The sequence below is a fragment of the Colobus angolensis genome, unplaced genomic scaffold (assembly GCF_000951035.1).
Source record: "Colobus angolensis palliatus isolate OR3802 unplaced genomic scaffold, Cang.pa_1.0 Scaffold180, whole genome shotgun sequence".
NCBI classification, from domain to species: domain Eukaryota; kingdom Metazoa; phylum Chordata; class Mammalia; order Primates; family Cercopithecidae; genus Colobus; species Colobus angolensis.
This window is the reverse complement of record NW_012114933.1, coordinates 6,119,329-6,145,155: the sequence shown is the minus strand read 5'-3', so window position 1 is coordinate 6,145,155 and position 25,827 is coordinate 6,119,329. Positions and strand designations below refer to the sequence as shown.

The window sequence follows — 25,827 nt, the reverse complement described above, 5'->3', positions numbered from 1 at the left end:
CTCCTAGGTTAAATCCATTCTCCTGCCTCAGCCTCCCGAGTAGCTGGGATTACAAGTATGCGGCACCACACCCAGCTAATTTTGTACTTTTAGTGGAGAAGGGGTTTCTCCATGTTGGTCAGGCTGCTCTCAATCTCTCCGCCTCAGGTGATCCGCCCGCCTTGGCCTCTCAAAGTGCTGGGATTACAGGCGCGAGCCACTGCGCCCGGAGACTTGGGAACTTTTTTTTATAGGAGAGACAGAAGCAGGGAGAAGAAATTTGGAATGGAATTCAGCAGGAGGTTCTGAAATTCAGATAAGACACTGTGTTATTGGGAACTTTCAGTGTGCAAGGAACAGAGGTGTGTTCAGGCTGACTGAGTTCAAAAGTGTTAATTGGAAAGATACACAGACAAGCGGAGGACAGGAGAGAGTCTCCAAGAAGAAACCCAGTTTTACTCCTATCCTCTCACCAACATATGTTCATTGCTCCCTATTCTAGCAACTCTACCACATTCCTGACTCAGCATTTCTGTTTATCTGCTTCTTCTGTTCTATTTTCATTATTGCCCACTGATTTCTCTGTAGTCTCCTCTCATGTCATGGCTTCTGAATAATCCTGGATTCTACTGCCTCATTCTCCTACTTCTTGTTTTGTCTCATTCTGTTTCTGCTCTTTTCTATATCTCCAAATTAAAATTCCCCAAGAGAGAGATGATTAGATTGGTTTAGTTCTTGTTCTCTATATAGCTGGCCCTAATCCCTGGTTAATTGTGGTCAGGATATTGGACTCACGCGGTTCCTGTTTGTAAAGACATAATCGTGGGAGTAGTGTCATGGGTGTTGATAGACATTCAGAACTTTACAAACTCCTCCTGAATACATTTGTTGAGAGTAGAATAAGTTGAAAAGTGTCATAAATACAAGCAAAAGATGGATAAAAATAGACTTCAAATTTAATTTTTTAAGACTTTTTTTTGAGAAGAAAAACATCTATAATACATCTTTGAATTATATACAGACAAGCATGAATGCTGAGGTAGAACATGTTCAGGTATACTCTATACATAGGAATTTACCTCACCAGTATAAATGCATATAGGTGCATTTCACTACTTAGCCTTTCTGAGATGCTAATCATACCTAATTCATGGGGAAGGAAGTGCCTAATTCAAAGACATAAATCCCAGTGATGACATTTCAGTTATCAATGTAGGGCTTTTTTGTTACCATCTTCAGATGACATCTACTTACTCTATACATGCAGATTCCAGAGATCTCAGAAAAAAATTAATTTGTCTTCTTAGTGACATTAGACCTTTAAAAATAGTGAGCAGTTTCTGCTGGCAGTTCTACCACATGAATCCTTACTTTTCAGCACTTAAAACCTCTATCAATTCACCCTGGATGTCTTGCTTATAAATGTTTCTAAGGTGTAGAGTACAGCTCCCAGCTGAATCATAAATTCTTCTAGGGCAAGTTCCACATCTTTAACTTATTTTGTGTTTGCTTCTAGCATTTGGTAGTATTCAGTGGAGTTCTCTTCACACACACCATGAATTTTTTTTTTTTTTTACTTCATATATCCACAACGACTTTCAGGCACACCTGCAAAAGGGAGTCTTTTATTGTGATGGAGAGTGGAGTTGCCAACAAATTCTTTATAGAAAATGAATTTTCCTTTAATTTAAGAATGTATATACAAAATCAAAGGAGACTTGGCTTAATTGGTTATCTACCATAACCATTAAGTCTATAGTTTTCTGGATTGATTTTTTTTACATATAATTCTTACTCTACAGAAAACTAAAGTGTGAGTTATCCTCCAACATGTGGAAAAACAAACAAAAAATCAGCCCAAGTATGTGTTATATGTCAATGAGTTGATTTGTTTTTCCCAGCTGCATGAGGATATTAGGGATGACATCACTGTGTGTATACAATATATTTCAAATTCCTATTTGGAATGCAGTGACAGTTCTATTGCTATAAAAGTATTATACTACTAAATAATTAACTAGGAAATTATGAAAAAACATAATGGAGAATAAAAGACAATTGCATAAGCATTTATCACAACAAAATAGTCTTTTATGGTTGATTATGTTTCTTTTTCTATGACTGAAGAACAAAATATCAATTATGGGCAGATGGCCATTAGCATAATCCATAATGCCAGAAGACAAAACAATGCTTTGTATCTATCACCTTTGATTAGTAGCATAGTATTTTCTTAGAGTCTGTATAAATAACAATGAGTAACAGAATATGGGCTTTGACAAAGCAACAGTTTGCTCTGAAATAGCGGCATTTCTGTTTGGAAATAAAAGAAAGGTAGAAAATATTGTACAAATCCAAATTGTATCAAGATGATAGATTTCCTGATTTCCTCAAACTAAGAGCACACACTCGGTATACAGCAATCCATTAAAATAAATAATTAACAATTCCATGAAAATCTTCTTTAACCAATAAAGCAATTTAGATGTTTTAACATAAAATCAAGTGGCGTAAGGGGTATATCCACAGCCTAAGTGTTTGAAGGAAAGTTTAGACTATCAGACTTGTCTTAGATTTCACCTAATGGGCCTTTGACAGCCTTGGCTGTGATTTCCTTAACCTCCATCACCACCTACTCTATTTCCACCAGGAGAAAAAGAAAACAAAAGTTACAGACAACAAAGCATTAGGGACCTCCATTCTCAATATTTAAGATGTTTCTGTGGCTTAGATTGTCTGACTCATAACTAAAAGTAAATTCAGGTGAACATCTTCCTCAAATAAAATCTCTGTAGGAAGAATAGACAAAGGGTATTAAAGATGACACTGAAAGTTCTTTAATTCCACTGGAGTACAAAAGTTACAATTACTTTTTTTTCAAACAAAAAAGTTTTAATGAAAAAGAAAAGACATTAACAATTTTTTTAAACAGGAGGGTTTGGGCATGGAGCTGGTTGATCTTAAAAATCCTACTCCATTCATTCATATCAAGCTGTCCAAACCCAGTAACTGGAAAGGTCCCACGATGCTGGGCTCTAAACATCAAACCCAAAGACTAGAATTGTAGAATTATCTGGTATTTTCCCTTTCCTGAAAATTCCATCTTCAACTGGGGTCTATGGGCTCAAGAGCCATGTTTATGAACCAAAATTCAGGAAACATATTCTGGTACAGGGACAATGGATAGTGTGAAAAATATCCAGGATATCCAGCTGTTGAAACTGCAGTCCTCCCAATGACTCTAATACTCAAGGGATTAAAAGCACAGCCCCAGAAGTTTTAGACACAAAAATAGTAACATTTTTATCATACTTTAAGTTCTGAGGTACATGTGCAGAACGTGCAGGTTTGTTACGTAGGTATACATGTGCCTTGGTGGTTTGCTGCACCCATCAACCTGTCATCTACATTAGGTATTTCTCCTAATGCTATCCCTCCCCTAGCCCCCCACCCCTCAACAGGCCCAAGTGTGTGATGTTCCCCTCGCTGTGTCCATGTGTTCTCATTGTTCAACTCCCACTTATGAATGAGAACATGTGGTGTTTGGTTTTCTGTTCTTGGGTTAGTTTGCTGAGAATGATGGTTTCCAGTTTCATCCATATCCCTGCAAAGGACATGAACTTATCCTTTTTTTTTTTTTTCTGAGACGGAGTCTCGCTCTGTCGCCCAGGCTGGAGTGCAGTGGCCGGATCTCAGCTCACTGCAAGCTCCGCCTCCCGGGTTTACGCCATTCTCCTGCCTCAGCCTCCCGAGTAGGTGGTACCACAGGCACCCGCCACCTCACCCGGCTAGTTTTTTGTATTTTTTAGTAGAGACGGGGTTTCACCGGGTTAGCCAGGAGAACTTATCCTTTTTTATGGCTGCATAGTATTCCGTGGTGTACATGCGCCACATTTTCTTTATCCAGTTTATCATTGATGGCCATTTGGGTTGCTCCCACGTCTTTGTTATTGTGAATAGTGCCACAATAAACATACGTGTGCATGTGTCTTTATAGCAGAATAATTTATAATCCTTTGGGTATATACCCAGTAATGGGATTGCTGAGTCAAATGGTATTTCTGGTTCTAGATCGCTGAGGAATCGCCACACTGTATTCCACAATGGTTGAACTAATTTACACTGCCACCAACAGTGTAAAAGCATTCCTATTTCTCCACATCCTCTCCAGCATCTGTTGTTTCCTGACTTTTTAATGATCGCCATTCAAACTGGTGTGAGATGATATCTCGTTGTGGTTTTTTGTCTAATGACCAGTGATGATGAGCTTTTTTTCACGTTTGTTGGTGCATAAATGTCTTCTTTTTAGAAGCGTCTGTTCATATCCTTCGCCCACTTTTTGATGGGGTTTTCTCTTGTAAATTTGCTTACTGAGTGGGCAAAAACTGGAAGCATTCCCTTTGAAAACTGGCACAAGACAAAGATGCCCTGCCCTCTCTCACCACTCCTATTCAACATAACATTAGAATTTCTGGCCAGGGCAATTGGGCAAGAGAAAGAAATAAAGCATATTCAAATAGGAAGAGAGGAAGTCAAATTGTCTCTGCAGATGACATGATTGTATATTTAGAAAACCCCATCGTCTCAGCCCAAAATCTCCTTAAGCTGATAAACAACTTCAGCAAAGTCTCAGGATACAAAATCAATGTACAAAAATCACAGGCATTCCTGTACACTAATAATAGACAAACAGAAAGCCAAATCATGAGTGAATTCCCTATAACATTTGCTACAAAGAGAATAAAATACCTAGGAATACAACTTACAAGGGCTGTGAAGGACCTCTTCAAGGAGAACTACAAACCACTGCTCAAGGAAATTAGAGAGGGTACAAACAAATGGGAAAATATTCCATGTTCATGGATAGGAAGAATCAATATCGTGAAAATGGCCATACTGCCCAAAGTAATTTATAGATTCAGTGCTATCCCCATCAAGTTACCATTGACTTTCTTTACAGAATTAGAAAAACTACTTTAAATTCCATGTGGAACCAAAAGAGTGCCCATATAGCCAAGACAATCCTAAGCAAACAGAACAAAGCTGGAGGCATCATGCTACCTGACTTCAAACTATACTACAAGGCTACAGTAACCAAAACAGCCTGGTACTGGTACCAAAACAGATATGTAGACCAATGGAACAGAACAGAGGCCTCAGAAATAACACCACACACCTACAACCACTCGATCTTTGACAAACCCAACAAAAACAAGCAATGGGGAAAGGATTCCCTATTTAATAAATGGTGTTGGGAAAACTGGCTAGCCATATGCAGAAAACTGAAACTGGATCCCTTCCTTACACCTTATACAAAAATTAACTCATGATGGATGAAAGACTTAAACCTAAGACCTAAAGTCATAAAATCCCTAGAAGAAAACCTAGGCAATACCATTCAGGACATAGGTATGGGCAAAGACTTCTTGACTGATACAGCAAAAGCAATGGCAACAAAAGCCAAAATTGACAAATGGGATCTGATTACACTAAAGAGCTTCTGCACAGCAAAGGAAACTATCATCAGAGTGAAAAGGCAACCTACAGAATGGGAGAAAATTTTTATAGTCTATCCATCTGACAAAAGACTAATATCCAGAATCTACAAAGAACTTAAAGAAATTTGGCTCCTGCTTTCACTGCTATGACTACACCCTTCAGTATGCCCATTGTACTGGCTAGAATATGTGTCTGAGCTCCGCCCTCTGTCCCTGTTCCTGGTCTTTTCTTCTCTTGCCTCCCTCCTGCTTGAGGCCTTGTGCTCGTGCTTGGGTTTCTCTTTCTTCAGGTCCCTCTCTAGGTCCCCTGCTCCACCAGAGTAGGCAGTCTCGGCCTTGGGGAGCTTTGGCTCTTCCCTGGGCTCTGACTTCTGAGCTGTCTCTAAGTTCTTACTGCTGTGCTTCTCAGAGCCAGGGTCATCCTTTTCTTTCACTGTCTTGCTTCTGGGTGCTTCTCAGAGCCAGTTTCCTCCTTTTCTTTCACTGTCTTGCTTCTGGGTGACGAAAGAGGATGGTTGCTCTGCCTGTACCTCCTGGTCAGTTTTCTCTTTTTCTTTCTTTTTTTCTTTTTTTCCTTTTTGTCATTTTTGTGCTTTTTTGTTGGTTTTTCATTTTCAGAGCTCTCAGACAAACTTGGTGAGGGGGTACGCCCCACAGCCCTTCTCCTGGAGCTTTTTGGTCACATCATCCGTTTCTTCTGAGTCTTTAGGAGTCCTATAGTTAGACACATGATCCACTCGGATAGTTCTTCCTTTCATCTTGATCCCATTAAAATTGTCAATGGCCAGAATTGTGCTCCTCTGGCCTTTATAGCAGAGGAAACAGAATCCTTTGGATTTCCCAGTCTTCTTGTCCCGCATGAGATTAATGTTAACAATCTCCCATATTGTGAGAACACACAGACGATGTCCCCTTCAGTCAGTTCATAAGGAAGCCCTCCTAGGAAGATCCAGGTGCTGTCCTTGTACTCAGATTGCCAGGACACCTTATTGACCACCCCAAGCTGGACCTCTCGCTCATTCAGTTAGTTGGTCAGCTTCATCTTAGTTAAAGGGTTTGTCTCCCCAGGCTCACACTCAACGTTCAGGTATCAGAACAATCACTTTTATAACCTGTATGAAATAGAGTAAAGCACCAGCAAACCTACAAGGGGACAAGTTTTAACTGTAACTGTGTCAGTTCAGGAGATGACTGATGGTCAGGAAAACAGAAAAGTATCTATGGGGTGAGGGGGCATAGGGACTCTAAGTAACAGGGGAAGAGTCTTTTGGGCAGAACTCAGCAGAAATTGTTTCTTTCTCCTACTTATATCCAACAGGGTAGCCATATTGCACATATATTTTCCAGCAAATGTGTTTTGCAGACAGCATTACCAGAGCCAGTTTGCACTAAAGAGAGTTGCGGTGCCAGCATTCCACAAATCTGCGAAGATAGCAACTAGAGTCATAGAAATATAAAGACAGGAGGTTGAGCAATTGCCATTATATGAAAAAACTCTTTGCAGTTAATATTTTGAAACTTAATGGGTAGACACTACAGACCAACTAAGAAGATCCCTCTCACTGTCTGGCAGCACTTCCCCTGCAAATCTCTACATATTGCAATAAAAGCATTTATTCTGATCATAAGAGTTATATATGCTTATCATGGAAATTTGAAAAATACCTCAAAATATTAAAAAGGGGAACATTCTGTCATCCAGTGATAATAGCTTGTGTATTGACGTGTATTCATCCAGCCTTTTCTTCCACTGAGAATGATGTATATGACTGTGTGTGTGTGTGTTTTAAAATCGATATATTCCAAAAACAAATCTCTTTTTTCATTTAATACATGAGGAACATTTCCCATGTCATTAAATATTCTTCAAAATTTCATTGTTAATGATTGCATAGTGTTCAGGTTTTCTGTATAACTGTTAAGCATTAGTATATGAAATATTTTTCTCTCTCTGTAATTATTACTCACAATAGCTAATGCAATGAGATAGAAAATTAAATATGTGGTATACATTTTTTTTTTTGAAAGAGAGTCTCGCTCTGTCACCCAGGCTGGAGTGCAGTGGCACAATCTGAGCTCACTGGAACCTCCGCCTCCAGGTTCAAGTGATTCTCCTGCCTCAGCCTCCCGAGTAGCTGGGATTACAGGCACCTGCCACCACGCCTGGCTAATTTTTGTATTTGTTAGTAGAGACATGGTTTCACCATGTTGGCCAGGCTGATCTCAAACTCCTGTAATCCCAGCACTTTGGGAGGTCGAGGCAGGCGGTATACAGTTTTGAATGTGGGACAAGATTAGTATTATTTGAGAATATTATGATTTTATACCTAGAAAAACACAAAGTAACCCAGTGAATTAGCTATCATGGTGAGAAAATTTAGTAAGTTGGCTAGAAAAACAATCAGTTTTGTTTTATATTGACAATTGACAATATACAATTAGAATTTGAAATGGAAAGAAAAAGAAATCACACTTCCAATTTCCACAAAAAAAATAAAATAACAAGAAATACATTTTTTTTTTTTTTGGAGATAGAGTCTTGCTCTGTTGCCAGGCTGGAGTGTAGTGGCATGATCTTGGCTCACTGCAACCTCTGCCTCCCAGGTTCAAGTGATTCTCCTGCCTCAGCCTCCTGAGTAGCTAGGACTACAGGTGTGTGCCACCACGCTCAACTAATTTTTGTATTTTTAGTAGAGACAGGGTTTCACCATGTTGGTCAGGCTGATCTCGAACACCTAACCTCAAGTGATCCGCCCGCCTCGGCCTCCCAAAGTGTTGGGATTACAGGTATCAGCCACCATGCCCGGCCAAGAAATACATTTTATAATGAAAAATTATAAAAGAACATATTGAAGCCATACCTGAATAAATGAACAGACATAGCATTGTCCTTGGAAGGAAGAAAATACTATAAAGATGTAATGTATTCCAAAATATAAATTAATTTTCTATTGTTTGGATTGAATTTTCAAATATATAATATATTTAATATGACATAAGATAAGGTGAGACTATGTGGTTTTCACAAAAATCATATTTGAGGGCTCTGGCGGTCACCTCTAGGCATAAGGCAAGTGCCCTCCAGAACAGTTGACACTGAAGCACAAGACATCCATGTGAATGCTGATCTTTAATGAAATGTTGAGGGCCATAGATAGAAAAAGCACATGAGCATCAAATCACAGAATTAGACATAATGAATTGCATGTTTTGAGTTGCAATTAAGATGGTTTACCACTTGAATAGCAATCTAAGGTTGAAAAGCTATGATTTATTTATTTACTGATAGTTGACAATGCCGATTCTCAGCTATATAATTAGTTAATATATTAATGTTTCAGTCAAAATCCAAGTGGATTTTTTGCAATATAACAAATACATATAAAGTTAGATGACAGAAGAAATGTACAAGAAGTGCCCAGATATTTTTTAAAAAGAATACTGTGAAGGGAATTGACCTGTCAGATAGCAAACTACATTTTAAAGCCACTGTAATCAAAGGAGCATGCTATTGACAAAAGAATAGACAAATGAATTAGTGGAATAGAAAAAAGAGTCAAGAAATACTTCCAAGTATACAGAGGGATTAACTATTTTAAAATCAATATATCAAAGAGGTGAGGGAATGAAGGATTATTCAATGTAATTGGGTCCATTGAATACACACTTGGAAAAAAATTTGGGTTCTTACCTGTAAATATTTTGAATGATTATCTGAACTTAATCTAAATGGAATCACATAGTTTAAAAAATGAAATGAGGTGAAATGGATATCATACGAGGAAATATAGGACAATATTTTGTAAATTCAGTCTGAGTATACATATCCTGTCAGGATAAAAAATCAAGAAGGGATAAACTTGATCACTTTAATCATGTAAATATTAAAATCTCCTATACATCAAAAGGTTTTACAAATACACTAAAATGACAAAACCCAGGAGAATACATTTTTAAAATATAAAACAGAGATAAAACATTTACATCTCTAATACACAACAAAATCCTTCAAATCAATAATTAGTAATTTATTATACAAAATATGATTAATAAAATTTAAAATGGGCAAAAATGTAAACACATTATTCACATAATTAAAATAATAATCATATGAAAATATGTGCGACTTCAATAATTGTCAAGGAAATAAAAATTGAATTATCAAAAAGATACAATATTTTGAAAAATTTTATGGAAAATTTAGAAGGTTAAGAAAGTGTGAGGATATCTACTTCTAGAAGAGAAACGAGACAACAGCAATATTTCACAGATATTTGGCGGGAATATAGATTTGCTCTAACCATTTTGGAAAGTAATTTGGCAATGAGTATGAACATTTTAAGAATGCATAAACTTTGATGCAGCTATTGCACTTGTAGGAATTTACCTCATTAGGTTAAATGGATATATGTGCATGGAGGCTCATTATAGCACCCCTCAGTGTCCTACACATTGCAAAGCTCTTCATTGTCCAAAAACAATTGAAATCAGTTGTCTTTCTGAGCCAAGATAATTGACATTTAAAGTTTTATCCAAAAAGCAGGCATCCAAATAATGCTATGAGACTTGCACATGAGAAAACCACTTTGACTAACACAGTTAATCCTTTTGTGACATTTCTTAAAATACATGGAACTTCATAGAAACATTTTCTTAAAATCCCAACAGTTGACATGGGCATTAAGGGTAGACAAAAATATTGTTCAGTCTGTACCATTATTACTGCATACACTGCATGGTATAGTATGATCCTGATCTTCCATCAGCTTTCTTACTGCCCAACTGACAAAGATGTAAGATGAACTCAACTATTCAAGAAGTTCTGTTTAGTAATGCTTTCAGTAAGTTAATTTGGATAATTGGTCATATTACAATATCACTTGTACAAATTAAGTCTTCAATAAATATAATATATTTGAATAAATAAGCTAATATTCTCGATCAAGGGGAGTAATTTGAACATGGGAAGGGGAAAGACGTAAACCAGTCACCCAGGTATCTGTGGCATGTCGTAATTTCTAATTTTTTTCTCCAAATAGTTTCAATTCACACTTTGTGTCAGGCACCATTCATGTATTCAACAAATCTTTACTGTGCACCTGCGATAAGCCAGGCACTATTTCAAGAACATAGGATACACAACAGTGAATAACAGAGATGATAAAGTTTGCACAGTATTGGGAATTCCTTAGCCTAGACCTTCTGCTAACAACATCTACTTAAAGGTTTTTTCAGCCTATTTCAGAAAAACAAAAACCTCCCCACAGGGACTTCTTCAAAAGCTGCAATGCAACTTGTTTTCAGTTTCTTCATTCAAGCCACACATTTACTGAAATGCCTGCTATTATAAGCCAGGAACTGCTCTAGGCATTGGAGAAACATCAGCAAACAAAAAAGACAAAGTCTTTGCCCTCAAGAAGACTGTGTTCTAGAAACAAACAAAATACACAATAAGTGTAGATATCGGTAAGTGTCAGGAATAAAATACAGAGGGCTGTATGATAAAAGTAATTGGGAAGAAAAGGCTTTAAAAGCTAGGGTGATCTGGAAGGCCACTCTGTGGAAGTGACATATAAAACAAAACCTGAATGGCCAGAGGGAGCCAGCCGTGCGAAGATCAATATGAAGAGCTTTCCAGACAGAAAGAACAGCTCTTCCAGAAGAATAAACTTGAGATGTTCTAAGAACAGAGAAGAGCAAAATGATCAAGGGTGGAAATGATTGATAAGAAATGAGTTCAGAGAAGTGGCAGGAGGAGACCAGATAATTTTTGACCTTGTAAGCTAGACTAAAGAGTGTAATTTTTATTCTGTATACAGTGGACAGTCACTAGAAGGTGTCGAATAGAGTAGTGATAAAATAAGAATTACTTTCTTTTTGAAAACCCAATATTTATTTCTTCCAGCTTTATTGAGATATAATTGGCAAATAAAAATTGTATAAATGTAAGGTATGAAACATGTTTTTATAAATGTATATATTGTGAAATGATTACCATAGTCAAGTTAATTAGCATGTCCATCACCTCACATAGTTACCTTTTTTGTGGTGAGAAGATTTAAGATGTATTTTTTTAGCTAATTTTAAGTATACAATATAGTATTATTGATTATAGTCACCATGATGTACATTAGATTTCCAGAACTGACTCATTCTGCATAATTGAAACTCTGTACCTTTTGACTAATATCTCCCATTTTCCCCCATATCCCAGCCCCTAGTAACCGGCATTGTCCTCTTTGCTTCTTTGAGTTCACCTTTTTAATAGAATCCACATATGAGTGAGATGATACAGTATTTGTCTTTCTGTGCCTCGCTTATTTCACTTGGCATAATGTCCTCCAGGTTCATTCATGTTGACTCTGATGATAAGATTTACTTATTTTTTAGGGCTAAATAATATTCCACTCCGTATGGAATATTATTCACTTATGTTTCTCCAGTGGCTACTGTGGGGCATATGTTATATATATAGCATTGTGCTCTTTGCTTTTGCTTTTTTGCCTCTTTGCTTCTTTGATATATATATATATATACACACACACACACACACACACATATATATAGTATAAATGTATTGTATAAATGTAAGGTATGAAACATATATATATATATATATGTATGTATATATGCCACATTTTCTTTATCCATTCATCCATGGATGGACATCTAAGTTGATTCTGTATCTTGGCTATTTTTAATAGTGCTGCAATGTACATGAGTGTGCAGATATCTTTTTGACTTACTTATTTCAATTTCTTTGGACATATACCTACAGTTAGGATTGCTGGATCACATGGTAGTTTTAGTTTTTTGAGAAATTTTCATACTGTTTTCCATAATGGCTGAACAAATCATTTCTACCAATAGTGTTCAAAGGTTCCCTCTTCTCCACATTTTCACTAACACTTGTTATCTTTTGTCTCTTTGATAGTAGCCATTCTATTTTGTCTCTGTTTGCAGATGACATGACCTTATATTTAAAAAACCCTAAAGACTCCACGTAAAAACTTTTAAAACTAATAAACAAATCTACTAATGTTGCAAGATACAAAATCAACATGCAAATTTCAGTTGCATCTCTATGTACTAACAACAAACTATTTGAAAAATAAATTAAGAAATCAATCTCATTTATAATAGCACCAAAAAATAAAATGCACAGGAATAAATTTAACCAGGGAGGTGAACGATCTGTACATTGAAAACTATAAAACATTGATGAAAGAAATTGAAGAAGACACAAAATAAATGGCTTGGAAGTGTGAATCCAGAAAATCTTAGACAGGTCTCAGTTAATTTGGAAAGTTTATTTTGCCAAGGTTGAGGACGCGCCTGTGACACAGCCTCAGGAAGTCCTGAGGACATGTGCCTAAGGTGGTCAGGGCACAGGTTGGTTTTATACCTTTTAGGGAGACATGAGTCATCAGTCAATATATTAAGAAGTACATTGATTCAGTCTGGAGAGGCAGGACAACTTGAAGCAAAGGCAGGAAGACTCGAAGCCGGGGAGGAAGCTTCCAGGTCACAGATATAAGGGATACACAAATGGTTACATTCTTTTGAGTTTCTGTTTAGCCTCCCCAAGGGAGGCAATCAATTATACATCTATCTCAGTGAGCTGAGGGGTGACTTTGAGTAGAATAGGAGGCAGGTTGACCCTAAGCAGTTTCCAGCCTGAGTTTTCCTTAGTGATTTTGGAGGCCCAAGATATTTTCCTTTCACCAAAGAATTAATATTGTTGAAATATTCATACTGTCCAAAGGGATCTACAGATTCAGCACAATCCCCATCCACATTCCAATGTCATTTTTCACAGATATAAAAGAGACAATACTAAGATTTGTATTTTTATCACTCTGTCAGCTATTTAGAAAACTAACTATAGGGTAGTACTGGTAAAACCATAATTACATTATCCCAGATGTGAGATTATGATTGTTTGAACCAGAGCGGGAGCTGCAAAGGAGGTATGAAGTGGCTACGTCCTGGGTATATTTTGAAGGTAAAGTGTTTCAGTGGCCTTAAGACAACTTTCAAATTTGCAGATTCGCTACAAGGACTCACCTGACTCAACAGCACATTATTTTAATGGCTAAAATTTATTACAGCAAAGGATAAAGCACAAAAGCAACAGGAACATATTTGCATTGGGCATAGTACAGAGAGGCTAAACATAGTTTTCCAAGTCCTTCCCCATCTGGGGCCACACAGAGCATGCTTTATTTCTAGCAGTCAACTATAAGAACTGTTGTGGGATAGATCGGACCAGGGAAGCCCATTTGAATCTTTGGGTCCAAGGCTTTTATTGAGAGTTGATTAGAAAGGCATATCATCCATAGCAGTAGAAACATGAGAGTCCAACAATGGAACCAGGTGCACATGATCAATCTTGGTGTTTGTGCAAAGCAACCTGAGAAACTGATATGGAATGGTCCATAGCTCCAGGTGAACACAATGAAACCCTCAATCAATGACATCAATTATATACTAAGAGTCACATTTCCAAGGGCTGACCAAGGGGTCGATCATGATTCCATATGTCCTTGGACATGCAAGGAGTAAGCAACCAGCTAAGAGGTCAAGTCACGGAGGATAAAAAATTGACTCTTGGTTTTTGTAAGTTTTAGGTCACAGTAATCTTAAGAGTGTCTCAGTTGAGTGGCGAGCATAACAGTCTGATATAAAATGTTGATAAGATAACGGAAGGTCAGGAATTAAAGTGAGTATGCACAACTCTTTTAATGTATTTTCCTGTGAAGGGGAACCAAGAAATGAGGAGGTTTCTAGAGTATTTCAGATATCAAGAAATTCTGTGGTCAGTTTTAAGATGAAAACTATCACAGCATATTTATATGCTGACCTAGTAATGATTCAAGAAAGAAGGAAATACATGGTAGGTACTTGTATTAGTCTATTCTTGCACTGCTATAAAGAAATACCTGAGACTGGGTAATTTATAAAGAAAGCAGGTTTAATTGACTCACAGCAGGCTGTACCAGAAACATCACTTTGGAGTCCTCAGGAAACTTACAATCATGGTGGAAGGCGACAGGGAAGCAGGCACATCTTAAATGACAGCAGCAGGGTTGGGGGTGGTGCCGCACACTTTTAAACAACTAGATCTCATGAGAACTCTATCGCAAGAACAGCAGCGAAAGGGGAAGTCCACCCCCATGACCCAATCACCTCCCACCAGGCTCTACCTCAAACACCGGGGATTATAATTCAACATGAGATTTGGGCAGGGAAAAAAATCTACATCACTTTCAGCCCTTGAAAGGAGAGAGGTAGGCCGGGAGTGGTGGCTCACGCCTGTAATCCCAGCACTTTGGGAGGCCAAGGCGGCAGATCATGAGGTTGGGAGATCGAGACAATCCTGGCCAACATGGTGAAACCCCATCTCTACTAAAAATACAAAAACTAGCTGGGCATAGTGGCACGTGCCTGTAATCCCAGCTACTAGGGAGGCTGAGGCAGGAGAATCCCTTGAACCAGAGAGTCGGAGGTTGCCGTGAGCCAAGATCGCACCATTGCACTCCAGCCTGGAGACAGATCAAGACTCTGTCTCAAAAAAAAAAAAGAAAAAAGGGAGAGGTAATGAGCTACAGAACTCAAGTAGAGTTCCAGGCTTGTGATGGGAGGGGCTGTTGTGAAGGTCTCTGACATGCCCTGGAGACATTTTCCTCATCATCTTGGTGATAAGCATTGGGCTCCTTGTTACTAATGCAAATTTCTGCAGCTGGGATGAATTTCTCCCCAGAAAATGGGATTTTCTTTTCTATCACATCGTCAGGCTGCAAATTTTCCAAATGTTTATGCACTGTCACCTCTTGAACTCTTTGCTGTTTAGAAATTTCTTCCACCAGATACTTTAAGTCATCTCTCTGAAGTTCAGAGTTTCACAGATCTCCAGGGCAAGGGCGAAATGCCCCCAGTCTCTTCGATAAAGCATAGCATGAGTGACCTCTGTTTCATTTCCCAACAAGTTCATTATCTCCATCTGAGACCACCTAAGCCTGGACTTCATCTTCTATATCACTATCAGTATTTTGGTCAAAGCCATTCAACAAGTCTCTAGGAAGTTCCATCCTTTTCCACATATTCCTGTCTTCTGAGCCCTCCAAACTGTTCCAACCTCTGCCTGTTACCCAGTTCTAAAGTTGCTTCCACGTTTTCAGGTATCCTTATAGCAGCACCCTATTACCTTAGTGCCAATTTACTGTATTAGTCCATTCGCACACTGCTATGAAAAGCTGCCTGAGACTGGGTAATTTATAAAGAAAGGAAGTTTAATTTGCTCGCAGTTCTACATGGCTGGGGAGACATCAGGAAATTTACAATCATGGTGGAAGGCACCTCTTCACAGGGCAGCAGGAGAGAGAATGAGTGCAAGCAGGAGACGTGCCAGATACTTATAAAACCATCAGATCTCACGAGAACTTACTATCACGAGAATAGCATGGGGGAAATTGCCATCATGATCCAATCACTTCCCACTGTGTCCCTTCCATGACACATGGGGATTATGGGAATTACAGTTCAAGATGACATTTGGGTGGGGACACAGCCAAACTATATCACTTGTAAACACTCATATACATTTGTAAATACCTTCACACACTTATAAACACACACAGCCTCACACTCATATCTCGTACGCAGAGTTAGAATACATGGGTAGCAGTGGAAGCGCTAAGAAAGAGTGGTGTTCTAGATATATTTTGAACATGGAACAGAATTTGCTAACAAATTGGAAATGAGTCATGAGAGAAAGAGAGGACTTAAGGATGATTTCAAAGTTGTTGATTGGAGCAACTTGAAAGATAGAGCTGCCATTTACTATAATAGAATGAAGGATACAAAGAATAGCCTGTTTGTGACTGGGGAAATGGGAATGCAGTGGAAATGGAGAGTTGGGGTTTGGACATTAGGTTAAGGTAGCTATTGGTCATTCAAGCAGAAAGATTAGAAATGAAGATTAGAATATGATAAGCATTAGTCTGGAGTTTAGGGCCAATGTTTTTTATTAAGTATTCATTAATTCATTCAACCAATAATTATTGAGCACCTATAGGCTCTGGAGATTCAGAAATTTATAAGACCAAGTCCCTTTCCTCAGAGCTCACATTCTGGTAGGGAAGACAGCCCATATACAAAGAAATATATTGTAAAATATAAAGGTACTGATACGTGTTATGACAGGGAAAATGAAAATGTGCTTGACACAGTTACGTGGATTTAAATCACATAATGAATGCAAGGAGGGGATACTGGTATTATTCCCAACTGACAGTTGGAGAAAGCAAGCCTCTCACATGCTAAGTAGTAAGTCAAGGTTTAATGAATAAATGAATTAATATTTTAACGTATCAAACTGTACAGGACTACCAAGGCTTCACTCCAAAGATACCGGCATGGATCATTCTATTTTTGTCCCCAAGCTGCCATACCAAGTTACCCATCTGTCTTGATCCTGAAAAGTAGCCACTACACAGAAAATGGGCAACAAAATACTATGAACATCTGAGGTCCCTAAAAGTACATGAGGTTTGAAATACAACAAAGGAAACCACTAATGGGAAAATTTTAATAGCCCTTTAAATTTGAAAAGACTTTTACTTTACAAAGCTTTTGTATTTATATACAAATTTTCCTGAATTACATAGACCAGAGTATAAAACATGGGTGCGTTCACCATTTCATTGGTCTTTATAGTAACAGCCTCTACAAATTGCCAACTAAGGATGGCCTCTTCTCCTCATCTGGAAGCCCTGCAAAGAATACCACTTTGCTCACTATATATGCCCATCTTTGGTGGCTCCATGTGCATTTTCACAAGGGCTGCCTTTTCCCTCAAAAATTGTTCCTGAGATAAATGAACTGGAGCCCTCAAGGTGCAAATCTGCAGAGATCTGTGACAAAATGAGTGTGATCATCTCTTTATCTTTTGGTACCATAATCAAAGCCCCAGAGCAAATCATCTTGGTCTCAACATAGTACAGGTTATTTAGTGAAATATCTATGTCAGATATTTTGCTCACAATTCTCTGTTTTCTTTGGACCCAAGCATAAGTCTGTTATGAGGGGGTAGAGCAACATTCTTTCCCTTGGCATCATGTTCCTAAACAGAAGAACCTATGCTAGAGCAATACGCACAGCCTTTCTCCACAGGAGGAGGCAAGTCTTCATTTAGTTCAACACATGCTACTTCTCTTTTTAGGATAAGCCTACAGTGAGGAAGCACATCGTCTTAGTTCCACATGCCATGGGTTTCTCAGCTGCAGGTCTTTGTTGGAGGAGATGTACCACATTTGTTCAGTGGTGCTTATGACTAGGCAAGTCTAGCTAATTGTGGGATGTAGAATTAGGAGGGTCACTTTTTCCTGCACAGTTGAAACATATTCTCCAAAACCAGCTGTGTTTAGTAATAAAGATGCTAGTGTTGATCTCCATCTGTCTGACTCGGTTAATTGAAAAGAACAGAGTCATGCATTGGGCCCACCGAATCCCTTTCACTGACAGACTGTCCTCAACACCATTCCCCAGATGCCACTGTATTTCTTTCACTGGGCTAAGGTTAGCAGTCTAGATCTCTTCCTTAGGGGAATTAAATTAGAATGATATTTGCAACTTGGTGTTGAGTTCTTCACTTCTTCCCTCCTCCTTTCCTTCAATAAGTTTTCAGTGACGGCTTTTCTCTTCCAGGAACTGCCCTGACCTCTGACAAGACAACAGTGAGCAAGCCAGAAATAGCACCTCTCCTCATAAAGTTTACAGTCTAGCAGCCCAACTAACGTAATTGAAATGGTCACCTGAGTGTTATAGTGGATAATATAAACAAGTGCTATGAGGGTCTTGGACTCTGATACAGTCTGAGGGATCAGGGAAGGCTCCCTTGAGAAAATGATGCTTGAGCTGAGATCTAAAGAATGAGTTGAAGTGAACTAGACAGAAAGATGGGGTGTGAGAAACAGTGTATTTTAAACAAGGGTAAAGGAATAAGCAAAGGCCCTATGGTAGTAAGGAGGGAGTATCAAAGTTTATATCCACCCATCACTTTCGTCCTCTCAACCATCCTTTCTACAATTTAGCTAAGATTCTCATTTTACAGATGAATACATTGAGGCACAAATGGTTACTAGCTGCATGACCTTGGGTAAGTAGTAGAACTAAAATGTAAAGCCAACATTCAGTGCTTCTGAGGTAGTACTTCTCCATTGGAGGCTATCCCTCATACTCGACCCTCCCTAGGCACATTTGGCAATATCTGGAGACATTTTTAGTTGGCAGAAGTGGAGGGATGAACTACTGCCATCTAGTGGGTAGAGGCCAGGACTGCTGTTAAGCATTCTGCAGTGCACAGGGCAGGGGTCCACATGAAATGATTATCTGGCCCAAAATATCTTTTTCTTCAGTTTTTTGAAATTTGTTTTCAATTTATTTCTTAATTTTTTATTCCGGCCGCATATTTGTTTATGTATGTGTATATGTGTATTTAATATAATCATTTCAATAATTTAAATAGTGCCAAAGTTGGGAAACCCCACACCAAGCTCCTAATCTTTCCACAGTTCTGCCTTGTTACCTGGACGCTTCTCAGTCCCTCATGCGAATGGACTTCTAGCCAATCAGCTCCAATTAGCCATTTTTACTCAGTAGTGGAAATGGATTCGATTTAAGCAGGGACCTCTGCTACTTTGCAGTTATCTCAATAATCCTCACCAGCTTTGTATTATCACTTCGCCTCATAGATGAGGAAACAGAGGTTAAATTACATGCCTTGGGTTTCAGAATTCAAAGTAACAGAGTAATTGAGTCCAGCTCTTCTAAAACTGATATTGTTTCATCTTCATATCGTGGCCCTTTTAAGGATACATGTTTGCTCTCAGCCTTCTCAAGTACAACTGGCAAAGGCTGGAGTTGCAGGTCTTGATCGGAGCTGCAGGACTGCTGTGAAGAGTTTGTCAAACTTAATGGCCGCATTATTTTTTTAGGAGCTTGAAAATCAGCCCAGTGTTATTCAGCTTGAATTCTTTTCTTGCTAGGCTCAAGGCACACCAGACACACAATCTGCTGTTTGTGTAGAAAATATGTCAGGAGAGAAAAAGATAGCACCCACATGCGAGCATCTGCTGGAAAAATTCATTTTACCATTAACCATACAATTGAGTGAGAAAAACATCTGTGCCTGCTATTGCAGATGTAATCATAAAACCCAAATGTAGCAATGAAGCAAAGTGGAAGAGGGGCAGAGGATGAGGAACTGGAGAAACACGTGACTTTAGTGTCAGGAAGGGACGGCTCTGTGGCTCTGTTGCTGTACTGAATACACTCACCTTCACCTTTCAAATATGACACCATCCACAGGGAACAACAAAATTGTAAGCAGGCAAATTATACATGAGACATAGCATCTTAAACTCAAACCAGCAAGGCAGCTCAGAGAGAACTATAAACAAAGGCAGAGGAATCCCAGAGACTGCAAATTAACAGCAAAAAAAAAAAACATCTAAATATATGTTGGCGGCATTTCAATATTAAGGCTGACTTAGAATTGTGGAACTGGAGAATGTAGAAAATGTCAAAGCCCTCAGAGATTAACTAGTTTAATCCCCAGTTTTACTCATGAGGAAACCAAAGCCCAGAGAGGGATGTGACTGCCCAAGGTCACACAGCTAGTTAGTGGCAGATGATTCCAGATAGTTCCTGGGGGACACAATTTGTTTTTCAGACCGATGAGAGGAAGAACTTTCACAAAACTTTTCAAGTAGCCGGGAGCATCAACTTGAGAGCATAATTGTATTACAGTGATATAAAGGTAGACTTTGATTCTGGAAGCCAAAAGCCAATGGTGATTACCCAGCTTTGTTCAAACTGCTGAGGTATAATTCTGCTGCTCAAGGTGGAATAGAAACACCTACGAGATCTCAGCAAATGACACTGTACATCTGCTTTGAAAACAAATCTCAAATGTAAATGTGGTTCTGCTTCTGTTGTGCTTCCAGTTCCAAAGTACCATACAACTTGGATCTGAAAGTGGGAAGAAAGAAATCTGACTAGGTCCAAGGCACCCAATTTCACACTCTCATTAGTCTGTTTGCATGGTCTAGTGAAGGAGCCTGCATCCACGGAACCAGGAAGACTAGCATTGGCTTCTGGTTCTGCCTAGGACTAGCTGTATGGCTTTGGAACAAAGGCCACCGGGCTTGAGCCCTCCATAGCCTTTTTGTCATGGAAAAATGGAGTAAGGAGAAGCAAAAGTAAAGGATACAATGGAGAAATGTATGGTAAGAGACAGGGTTAAGAAACAGGGCTGCCCTCTGTCCCTGCTCATGCCCTCAACTGACAGCATAACTAGCAGCATGTTATGGAGCCCAGACAATGTCCCTTTTCAATTCAGTTGTGGTCACATCATTCCTTTTATTCTTTTGTGAAGTCTTGGTTTAAATCTTTGGTCGATTTGCACTGGTCATTTTCTTGTTAATGAATTGTAGGCGGGATTTATATGTTGAGGATACAAGTACTTTGATAGAAGTGGTGTAAATAGTTTCTCCAGTCCAAGGCTTCCTTTCCCATTTTCTTGACCGTATCTTTCAAATGGCAAACATTTTTAATTTTGACATCAAATGTATCATTTTTTTAATGTTTGTGTTTATTGTGTTCTGTATACAAAACTTTTGCCTATCCTAAAGTCACAAATATTTATATTTATTTATTTATTTTTATTTTTGAGACGGAGTCTCTCTCTGTTGCCCAGGCTGGAGTGCAATGATGTGATCTTGATTCACTGCAACCTCCGCCTCCCGGGTTCAAGCGATTGTCCTGCCTCAGCCTCCCAAGTAGCTGGGATTACAGGCACCTACCAGCACACTTCGCTAATTTTTTGTATTTTTTAATAGAGACAGGGTTTCGCCATGTTGGCCAGGCTGGTTTCAAACTCCTGACCTCAGGTGATCCGCCCGCCTCGGCCTCCCAAAGTGCTGGGATTACAGGTGTGAGCCACCACGCCCGGCCACAAATATTTTCTTTTACACTTTCTTCTAGATGTTTCAGAGTTTGAGGTTTTACATTTAGGTCCATTTAGAATCTATGCACATTTATTATCTATTCTGAGCTGATTTTTATATATGACATAAGTTAAAAGTTAGTGTTGGCTTTTTCCCCGTATAGGTATACAGTTGGTATAGCAGTATTGGTTGAAAAGGTCATTTTCCCCATTTAATTACTTTGATACCTTTGATAAATTAATCATATATGTGTAACACTTTTGGCTTGTGGGCAGACCCAGACCTATACTTCAAAGACAATGCAAAGGAAGACACAAGTTTACAAACACATTTGCACTAATTCCAACTCAGTGAAGCTCAACCCATGAGGTCTGACTGTCTAGGACATCACAGTTGTTCCCAGGGGTGAAGGAGGGTGAAATAACAAGAGACTACTTAGGATAGTTAATTATAACAGGCACACAAGATTGGGGCAATCCTTGTCTCTACTTTATAAGCATCACATCACTAATCCTTCTAAACAACCCTGTGAAATTGCAATTAATATGATCCCCATGCTTTAAAGTGAAGCATTGAGAGGTAACTTACTCATCTAAGGTCATGTAGAGCTGGAGGACCTGGAATCTGAAACTAGACTCTATGACGTCAGAGCTATGCTTTGAATCACTGTTTCTATTTATCTTTGTAGCTCCATTACTCTTATCTGCACAGTGCTCTGTAATGCTTCTCATCTAAAACAACCTACTACTATTCTCTTCCCTCCCAGCTGTTGACGGCTAATAAAAATAGTTAATATTGGTTAAGCACTAAAGCGCATAGGCTCTTTACATACATTCAATTCTCACAACAGCTCTAAATAAGTTTTGTACTATTATCATCTCCATTTTACTGATGCAGAAAGTCAGTCTCAGATCCTTGAAGTAACTCACTCTAGATCACACAGCTATTAAATGGCAGAGCCAGGATCTAAAACCAAAATTGCCTGCCACTAAATTCCCTGCTCTTAACTACTACAACATGCCACCTTCTAGACTTTTTTTTTTTTTTTTGAGATAAGAGTCTCATTCTGTCACCAAGGATGGAGTGCAGTGGTGCAATCTCGGCTTACTGCAACCTCCACCTCCCGGGTTCAAACGATTCTCCTGCTTCAGCCTCCCAGGTAGCTGGGATTATAGGCGCTTGGCCACCACGCTCGGCTAATTTTTGTATTTTTGGTAGAGATGGGGTTTCGCCATGTTCCCAGGCTGATCTTGAACTCCTGACCTGAGGTGATCCACCCGCTCCAGCCTCTCGAAGTGCTGGGATTACAGGCGTGAGCCACCGCGCCTGGCTTCACCTTCTAGACTTTAAAGTAGATTATCCCTGCATGGTTGCAGAGGGTGAGGTAAAGACACTGGCAAGTCACTCATGTGCCTTCACACCCCAGAACATTCCCTGGATCTACTTCTATGTTTATCACTTAAAGCTAGGGATTGGGAAAATGAGCAATTCAGAAGTTCCCACAGCCGACTTAGAATTTCCATGGAATTGCCTGTCTTCAGAAGATCAAAGGCTTCCGTATTATAAAGTGACACCACTTGCTCTATTCTGCTTGGAACTTCAAGAAGAACAGTATATGCAAACTGATTCATTTTGATAAACTGTTATGGATTAACCTAACAACAAAGAAATTATTCAATTATTCAGAATTATCCTAATAATACTTTTATGTTTAATCTTTATGATCTTCAATATGATTCCACCAGTGCTCTCTCATTTGGTTTTCACAACCTTGTACAATAAGCAGAGAAGATGCTATTATCCCCATATGACTGATGAAGAAACTGAAAATTAAATGGAAGTAAGTGACTTATCAGGTTTACAGAGCTAGTATGCAGCGGAGCTGAGATTGAGCCCCAGGTCTTTTGATGGCTCGCTATAATTTTCAAATCAAAAGCCACTAATATTATAATCATTGTGTCTTAATATTTTAGGTTATTCAGATGCAGACTGTAACAACACCAAGATCTCAAAATATTTTCTTTAATAATTATTTTCCTAAATTATGAGCATCCTAGTATCACTATCTGGACCACCGGGATAGAAACAGCTGCACCTATGACCTTTCAAGTGAAATCGCTTTAGCAGGGTTTTAAGACAGACTAGGCCAAAGGAAAAAGATTCCTGAAAGGAAGGAAGGAACATGTTACCTTGAAGAGTAATCAATTATGCGCATGGTTTCACTACCTGTTATACCATGGATTATGCTTTCATTTTTCATATTAATGTTCTTTATGTTTTTCAATTAGTCACAGCAAATTACCTGTCCTTCGCCTTGGCAAGGGCAGCTCAGTGGGCCTCCGTGGAGTATTTTCCAAGTTTTGTCTGGTGAATTTTTGCTTTAATTCTCCTTGAGGCATTAATATGTAATTTTTTTTCAAATGCACGAATGTGTTACATTTGACGCTGTCTCATTCATGTAGGAAATTACCTATTAAATAAGGAATTTGAGGAATCTGCCTTTTTTTATTTTGCAATGGTGCATTACAAAAATAATTTTAACTTAAATATAAAAAAGAATTGAAACATTAAAGAAAATTAAAATTTATTCAATACTTCTTAGTCATTCTAACAGAGAGACCTTATGGCATGAATCATATAAAAGAGCAAATTCTCCAAAATCCATTTCCCTCTGCTCAGCCCTGGCAAAGTGCCTGCCCACCCCCCGGCCCCGGCACTCCATCCCATTGCCCCCATATTTCTCATCCCACAACACCTAACCAGCTGCATTTTAATGGTCTGTTTATAGTCAGTCCTTGCCCCCTTCCCCTAATATTTGAGGTTTTCTAGGACAGGAACAATGTCTTCATCAGAAGTGACTCCCTAGATCTTGGCACACTACATGGCACAGAAGTAGGTGCTTAGGAAGTGATAGATGAATGAAGCCATTTGCCTTTGGAAAACACTAGTGCATCCATGTTAGCTATGGTCATATCTCACAAATTAGGATTTTTCTCAGGCTATAATTTAAGCATTATGTTGCTTTCCCATAATCCTCTCTGGTAAGGGAAACCAAACAACTTCTCCGCCCTTGAGGACCCCACAGTCTAACAGAGCTCTGTCAAATGTTAACGTTTCTGAAGGCCCCGTGGTAGACTCCACTCCGAGTGCTTTGTCAGAAGTTGCCATATTCCCTTTTTCTTTCATGTGTGGCATTGTCCTTAAGATTACAAAGCTCTCTCAAACACTGCAAGGATGGTGTCTCAGAGGACAAATACTTTGCTCCATGGGCTACTAATGTCTTTTGAAAAACATCTGAATATGGGAGAGAGTAGGCCTCTTCTTCCTGAAGTATCTTAGTTTTATTTTATTATTGTTATTTTTTGGTTGTTGCTTGGAGGAGGAGCACTATGAAAACTTCAACTCACAATTATATTTCTGCTTTTCACCAAAGGCCAATTTAAATGCTTTTACATTCAAATTCTTTTCCTAGTGTCATTTAATGACTTTGGGGAGGCAGGAGAGAGAGAGCCTCTCAGGACTCCCTGAGTCTCTGTAAAGAACTACAAGTTATTATTAAACCACTATCTCCACTGTGGTAATTCTTTCTTTCTAGTAATAATTATTTCAGTAACTAGGGTGAGAGCTGTAAAAAGGTGCTATTATTACTTCAAACTTTAGGTTAACTTAGTCCCACAAATGACATAAAATATATTTGAAAACATCTCTAATTTTTGTACATTGTGCAACTAAGTGAATACAAAAAAATTTCATTGAGTCAATGTTTTCTTGACTTGAGACACAGCTAAACTGCAAAAGATCTGAAAAGTAGAGTATGAGATCTCTTTCCAGAGAAGGCTTTGTGTGATACTCACTATTGGTGGGGTAGCATCTAGAAGCCATAAGAGGAATAGTAGATTGAAGACTTGTAAGAAGCTTGAGAGATTGCCTGATTTTCTTGGCTTTGGTACAATATATCATCCAACAAGGATCAGTGGTTATTTGCCTTTTTCTGGAGCTTTACAAGAAACTGATAACGCCACATGACCTTCAGTTACCATTCTGGCAATTTATTACAACAACAAGCAAAAAGTTCCTTCCTGTAACTGAACACCTGTCTTGCTTTGATGTAAGTACAGTTCCTTGTACTGTGTATTTGCTACAAAGAGAATAACTAATCTCTATTCTCTTTTTAGAAATTTTTCGTGCCTTTCAAAACCATGGGTAAGATGACTCCGATCCTCATAATCTTCAGACTAAACAAAATCTAATTTATTTTATGCTCAGTCTCTTATTTTTCTTTCTTTAATTTTCTTTAAGGGCCCAAACAGGAACAACCCTAGAATCTACTTTCTCTGTTC

At 38.6% G+C, this 25,827-nt stretch overlaps 1 pseudogene; it reads right to left on the bottom strand.

Moving 5' to 3' along the window:
* Positions 1–5,932: 5,932 nt before the first annotated feature.
* The window catches only part of LOC105509894, a 28,119-nt pseudogene continuing 8,224 nt past the window's right edge, over positions 5,933–25,827 (bottom strand).